General features: G+C 39.9%; 1 pseudogene; it reads right to left on the bottom strand.

Annotated features, from left to right (window-relative positions):
• Positions 1 to 6,357: 6,357 nt before the first annotated feature.
• Positions 6,358 to 6,896, bottom strand: LOC133930143 (uncharacterized; annotated as a pseudogene).
• Between the last annotated feature and the right edge of the window lie 753 nt (positions 6,897 to 7,649).

Here is a 7,649-nt window from a genome sequence, read left to right as displayed (position 1 = left end):
ACCTACAACCAACCTCATTATATGCTAGCACCCATTTACACTTATTAGCTATTTTGCCCTTTAACCACTCTATCACAGGCTCATTCAAAACCTTCTTTAATTCTACAAGCCTTTTGTTGAACTGTCTCTCCTATTTAACTTTCCAAAGTATCTTTGGTTTCTTAATTACCTCCTTGCTCTTTTGTCTTCTCCAAATGTTTGCTACAAAATGACGCATGCACCATTAGTGCATAAGAGGAGGGTAACCGTCCATTTGTTCTCTAGCTACATTAAGGAGACCCTGGTGCCGATCTGATATCATACAAATTTGGCGTGCTGCTCCAATTATGTAATGGCAAACCAAGTATAAGAACCAAGATCAATTGATGTTCCTCTCTCCTTCTTTCAATTCATATGCTAAGGGGACCAAGTGATCCTTTGCATCAATGACAACAACAATCATTAGTGTACCATTGTACTTTCCCATCAAGAAAGTGGCATCGACTCTAATTACGGGCCTACAATGCTTGAAGGCCTTCACGCATTGAGGGAAGCACCAAAACACATGCTGCATGATGGGCTTCATGACACCACTATCGTTGCCCATCATGCCACCAGATGAAATGAACCACTTAGTCCCAAGGTTGATGTGTGAAATTGCATCCAAGATCCTTGGGACCCTTGCGTATGCCTCCTCCTAATATCCCAATAGTAATGCCATCGCATGTTACTTCGCCCTCCATGCCTTACCATACAACACCCGATAATTGGTAAACCCAATTACAGACTCAATTAGAGAGACTATAGTCGTGTTTGAGTCTGCCCAAATGATGGGGGCGATGCACCAATTAAGATACCTCACCGCACTGGGAGTGAACTTATTCTGGCCTTGCTGACCCACCATTGTGAGATTGTTTCACATTTGTGACCTTCCATCATCGACCATCACATGGAATAAGATGGATCCATACACCATCCACAACCTCTCTGCATTTGATAGTGTACCTCTCATTCGCATAAGAATGAACCATGTCGTACGGCCTATGGTGCCACACCGCGTAGTCCCGGAACCAGAACTTCACTTCATCAAGACTATCAAATATCATCCCCTTTTCACTTCCTCAATCCTCCTTCATAGACATTAAGCCATTAACACATAGAGGTTTTTTAGTCAATGAAATTTCCACGCACCCCAGCACCTCAGGCACATCCACATGTATAGCCTTCAGTGTTTTTATCTCCTACTCTGTGTAAATTCCATTCCAGCAAGCCTCATCCTCATCCTCGTCTACTTCTCCTTCCACCTCAGGAACCATGTGTCATTTCTCAACACTAGAAACATGTCCTACGACACGTCCCCGTGCATCTCCCTTCGAATTAGGCCCGATTGATGGAGGAATTGGAGGGGGGGAGAGGGGGTAGGTCATCGGCGCTGCCGCCTGTGTTGCGACCAGTTGTGGGCTGGCTGGAGGAGGAACAAGAGGTGTGGGAGAGAAGGGCTAGTGCCGTCCTCTGTATGCACCTGAGTCACGTCAAAGGGATTGGTGTCATAGGAGTCGGTCCCATGTGTAAAGACATCGGGGCTACCGCTAGCGTGATCACCTTGGTCATGCCAATGCATGTGCCATGACTAAGTTGGGGAGTCACGCCACTTACTTTGGCATGACTAAAGGGGCTACTTTTTAGAATTTTAGTTTTCTAGGTACTATTTTTAAAATATTAATTAAAAAAGCTAACATAAAAAATTCCCATCCTCCACTACTCTGGACACATCCTCTGCTGACGTCCTCCACCGCTCCACCTATTCAACCCGTCGATAAGTACTCCCTAGGAATGGATAGACAATGTGCAATGCTAGGATTTAGTTTTGGTATGAAATTAACTTAGCATGGAGAATTTCAAAGTTTGAAAAGTTATGATTTAGTTTGATATGAATTTCAAAGTTTGAAATGTATGGGTTTATATTGAAATGATTTTTAGTTTGAAATGTCAATGTTTCTCTACGTCAGAAATGCTGATTTGAAATGTTGGATGGAAATGTTGATTCCTCCATTGCTGAATGGGAATGTTTATTCAAAATGTTGAATGCATTGTTGGATGATGACTGCCAAATTGTACTATTGTCATGGTATATGTGCTTGTCAAATTTAAGTGTTGCCATGCTAAACCCATGTCTAATTTTTGCTGACATAGAGAGATTGATGTGTGTTTCTGTAATTAGGTTCACAATTACATAGAAAAATATATATAATATGGCCTTGTTATTGCACTTGCAGCACTTGTCATCTTAGATAATATGTAACCTGTTTGCATCTGCAGTTTGGAATCAAATATGTTATTTAGTTAGCAATTAGTTTGATTTTGATGCATAAGCCCTAGAAATTAGCATCTAATTTGATATGGGTGGACGATTAGTTGTCCTACTAGCTTTGGCGGCAACAGTTGATGGTAGCAAGGTTATAGTTAGGATTAGCCAATAAATTAAATTTAATAGAGTTTCGCAGGGCTGATTCCACCGGCGAAAAAGTAGGACCTGGATTCTAGATTTGTAGGGTGTCTTTCCTGCGACTATTTGCACCAAGTACTGCTTCTTTTTCCCTGGTGAAATTTCCTCTGCTAGCCACCAAAATTTTACCACCAAACTAGTAGAGAGCATTTGACTAGAGTAGTTTTACCACCAAACTAGGAGAGAGCATTTCACTAGAGTAGAATTCACTAGTGACGAGGGGAGTTAAGTGGAAGACATTTTTCTAGGGTGCTTATCTTGGAATATTTGTGCCTCCTATGTCTCTGATCCTTTGTGACATCTGCTCTCCATTATGGAGATGACTTGAGTTTGGCAGAGCTGATTTCACCGGGTCGGCGTGGGGGATGCATTATGGTTTCCCCTACTACTGCCACCTCCCTCTTCCTCTGCCCCAGTTTAATTTCCCCTGCTATGCTTAGCTACCTAATATTTTACTAACCCGAACCTTACAAGCCCAAGTACGGTTTTTGGATGTTGAAACTAGACTGAGGGCTTGTTTGGATGCAAGGGAGCAAAAATCACATGGAATTAAACCCCGAAGGGCATTTTTCTTGTGCCAATGACACCCCCTCCAAGCAAGGGATAAAAACCTCACCTGGGAAAAGTTCCTGGTCGTTGTTTGGGAGACACATGGATAAAAATCCCAGCCAATCAAAAAAATTCAAAAAAAAGAAAAAAATAAAGATTTCCCTGACACATGGGTCCCTTCCACGCTTTCTGTGCTGCATTCCATCAAAAGGAAATGCGCTATAAGTGCAAATATAGTATCTCGCAAGTCAATTATGCTAGATAGGGTCACCAAAATCAAACAAGATGAAACAAGCAATCAGAAAATGAAACAAGCAATCACCAATGAGCTCAAGTCAATTATGCTAGATAGGGTCACCAAAAATCACAAGATGACAAGGTTCAGACTTCAGACAAGATGGAACAAGCAATCCATATCCCTAACTTAACCCTACCATCAGAACAAAGTCCCCTCTCATCAGAGTGCTACACTGACAAGGTTCTCTTCTCACAATACTAGTATCCGGATACAAAATAGAATGGTGAAGCAACGGTGGAATCAGCAGATTTTCCATAGGTGTCATTATGATCCTTTCTCGCATTACGAAAATCTTCCATAGGTGTGGCAGGAAGAAGCTTAACCCTGGGCAGGAGATTGACAAGTCATTAGAAAATACAGCAAAATAAGATATGATCTAACTATAACTTTGCAAATTAATGAATGATGGCACAAAAAAACTGCAGTAAAATTGTTGTTAAGCTACAGCATCAGGCAAACAAAAACAACAATAGTATTGATGTTTAGTTCTGGTATCAGGCAAACAAAAAATGCAAAGTGCATACCTTGGGAGAAATTTCACCCTTAACCCATAATAGACGAACTCTTGGGTTCTTGAAATTGATGAAAATTTCTCTATTCAGCTCACACTTGAAGATACTTGTTGCCATTGCTTTTTCCTCATCTGAAAGTTCTTCAATTGATTCTAGAAGAGCAAGACAGTTCTTGATGGAATAGTCATCTTTTGGCTTTGTTGTTCCATTAAATTCATCCATAAATTTTTTAGTTTGCTTCTTTCGGAAGTTGACATAGTCCTGTAGAACACCAGCAACTTGACTTTGCTTTCTCTTTTTTCCATGGTCATCTCCTTTTTGTCCAGAACAAGATGAAGTGGTATTTTCTACTTCATCATCCATGGTATCACTTGATGCCCTTTGCACATCCAGATTTGCAAAGAAAGGGTTCAAGCCAACATCAAGATCATCTAGGTTAACATGTTCTGTTGGTGGCGGTGGCGGCTGCTCAGTTGGCTCAGTTGATGTGAAATTTAGATCACCTGTAGCAATGCTCCCTGTTTCATAGTGGATAAATGCACCTAAGTTAACTAAGATACAACATTAGAGAACATTACTTATATGCCACTAAATAACAATCAAATACTAAAATCTCTCACCATTCCAGAACAAACAGCAGAAAGCAATCCTAATAGTAATTCATCAGAAAGGCTATGTATGCATAAATCTGTATGCATACATGCTGTCTTAGACATGGTAGAAACTAAAAGGTAGAAACAATATCCCTTGATACACATGTCTCACTATACATGCATCCAATCTTAAAGTAAGCTTTATCAACATCCATCATCAAGGAGCAAAGCAGGCAGTTAAGTTCACTGATTAATTTGTATGAAGTAGTTGACTTTTTAGAACTAGGGAATGTACTTCAGTACAAAGCAAAAAACACAGACCAGGGTAATCATGGAAGATCACTTACTTAATATAAAGTTTAAACAATAAGGTGAGGTTGGCTAGAGATAATAAGGATGTTGCCATACAACGCAAAGAGATAGCTCATGACCATGCAAAGAGACATCTGTATGCATACATGCTGTCTCAGACAAAGCTCGCATGTGATAATTTCTAAAAGCCTGTAAAAACCTCATACAAGTGTGCCAAGCTTTCATACAGAGGGGATAAATGCATGTAAAAACAATAGCAGAGAGCAGAGAGCATAAATTACCTTCATACAATTGAATGCAAAAAGAAAATTGTTAGTAAGATCAAATCGAACTAGCAAGAATACTATTAACAGAGGCAAAAGGGACGGTCTTACAACAATAAGTTTATCCCAGATGTATAATTCAGCATTGGTCATGCACATAGAAGCATTCCAACCTGTACCACTTTGCTTCCGCGCATCACAAATTGCCTTGTAGCTTCCTTTGAGTTCCTTCTCCTTTTCTTGTATCTGGCTTTTTGTAAACCCAGCTGATGGAAACTTTTCGTTGAACTTCTTGACAATGCTTCTCCAACCTTTTGTTACCCAGCCATTTCGGCCCCTAAACTTATCATGATTGTGCTCATGGAGTAGATCAACAATTCCTTTCTCATAAGTGAAGTTTTTGGAAGCTCTTGACCCTTCTTTAGACATGGCTATACTTAAGAAAAACATTAAAATGAACTAATTGTATAAGAATGAAGCATGTACCAGAACTAGAAATACATAACTAATACAACTTCTACAGCAGTGCACGAAAGTAATTATTAGATAAAGCAGTAAATTACATCCATTAGGTTTAATTAATACAACTTCTACAGCAAACAAGTTTCTTATGCATACTAATATTGCTTGTCATGCCCGGTTGTGATTGTATTGGTCCCACATCTACATAGCAATCTGATCTCGAAGAACAGTCCCATCATCAATTTGTAAGCTCACTGACTCCACATCATTTTGATATCGGTCATCTCCCTCTGGCAGATCAACATAATCAATTTGTGGGATATAAGTAGGTTGGTGATCCAACCAGTCCTCATCTCCATTTAAGCCTCTAATTATGTTATGAAATACCGCTGCTGTAGCTGGAATCTTTATATGAGATTCCATGGGATGATGTGTACCCATTTTCAGCATTTGAAACCGCTTCTTTAGAACACCAATAGCCTTCTCAATATGGTTTCTGAGAATTGTATGGCGGTGGTTAAATAGCTCCTTGTGATCTACATATTCCCTTCTTCGGGATGAGCGCCGCCTTCTAAACTCACTTAGTGGTACCGAACTCCATGGTAAGGCGTGAGGAATGATAGTGTGTTTGCATACCCACCATCTACAAGATAGAATTTACCCTCTGGCACATGAAACACCTTCGTAATAGCTGACCTAAGGACTCCAACATACGATGCAGACCCTTCCCGCCCGCATGAGATAAATGTGATGTTTAAATTGAAGTTGCATGCTACCATCATATTTTGCGATAATGTGCCTTTCCTATTCCTATACCGGGGGGGGGGGGGGCTTTATCTTCTGCAATAGTGATTGGGACATGCGTGCCGTCGATAGCACTAATTCAATTCTGCATAAACAATACAAACTTAAGACAAAAAAAAGGTTGGGGAAATTGATGGATCTAATGTATGTGGCTCACCTTAAAGAATGGCCAAAATGTCTGATGCAATCTTGGGGTGAGTTTGGTTGGAACTAGGAAGCTTCAGGAATTTGTGGGTGAGAGTAGGAATTATATCAAAAATAGCCTTTATGTGCCTGTGGATCATTTCACCACTATGTTGAAATGCCTTTTGCAGCCTTTCATTGCTAGCATTGTGCGAGATCATGAACATAAACATTCTCAATTGCTCCTCAACTCTAACACCGCGTGTGTCTCGAAGTAGACCCTCCAGCCTAAGATAATTTGATGTAGCCTTAAATATCTCCAGCTCCATGCGGAACTCTGACCTACACCAACTCTCATGCCCCTCAAGAATTTCCTTCATCTTTTTAGCACCAGTATATTGTGAAGTATGTACTGGCCTTTTTTCATCATTAAGGCCTTGAAGTATGGCAGAAACAATTACAAAAAAATAGTTCATCATCCTCATCTTCTTCCATCTGCATGAATTTCCCAATTCTCTCCTTCTTATATTCCATAATCTCATTCCTAGAGCCCATTATCTAACATTTACAAATAGGATAAGACTTAGATATATTATCAATGCATTGTTGGTTCAGAAATGACTAATGCATGTAGCAGCTAGCAAGTACCAACCAAGGGGGGAAAATACACTCAACAATAGATAAACTATGAAATTGTCCAGTAGGCATTGAGGGAAAGGAAAAATCATAATACATTTGTCCTTTGTTGGCCCTAAATGATAGACAGACAGCTTTAAGTCTTAATGATGCACCTCACAGACCAATCCCAATGGCTTTTGCTCTGTAAAACATATGGCCAAAAATGGCATAAATTAGGTGTGGGCTTTGAATCGGTAACGATGCCTGCATATACGACATGAAAATAATAATTCAACATCTCAATATTCAACACTCAGCACAATAAAATGATATTTATATCGCAATGTAAAATGACATGAAACTGCGTGTAAAGATCGGCGAGCTTAGCATATAATCTTGAAAATTAGCATCAAAACGTCGTCATGAATCAATAGTCAGAGCCTCAGAGGAGGAAGTATCACTGCATGCTGCAGGGGACAACACCGAGCGAGTACTGACTAGTGAGAAAAAAGGCAAGGAAATAGTTTGATTTGTATTTTTCTCATGGAAAAATTTCTGGTTTAAAATAGGCAGGAATACAGTCTGGGGAGACTGAATTGGAGAAACCGAGCAAATCATCATCAGATTTGT

This window comes from Phragmites australis, chromosome 10 (assembly GCF_958298935.1).
Source record: "Phragmites australis chromosome 10, lpPhrAust1.1, whole genome shotgun sequence".
NCBI classification, from domain to species: domain Eukaryota; kingdom Viridiplantae; phylum Streptophyta; class Magnoliopsida; order Poales; family Poaceae; genus Phragmites; species Phragmites australis.
Note: the sequence above shows the minus strand (reverse complement) of the source record. Positions and strands in the feature narration are given on the sequence as shown.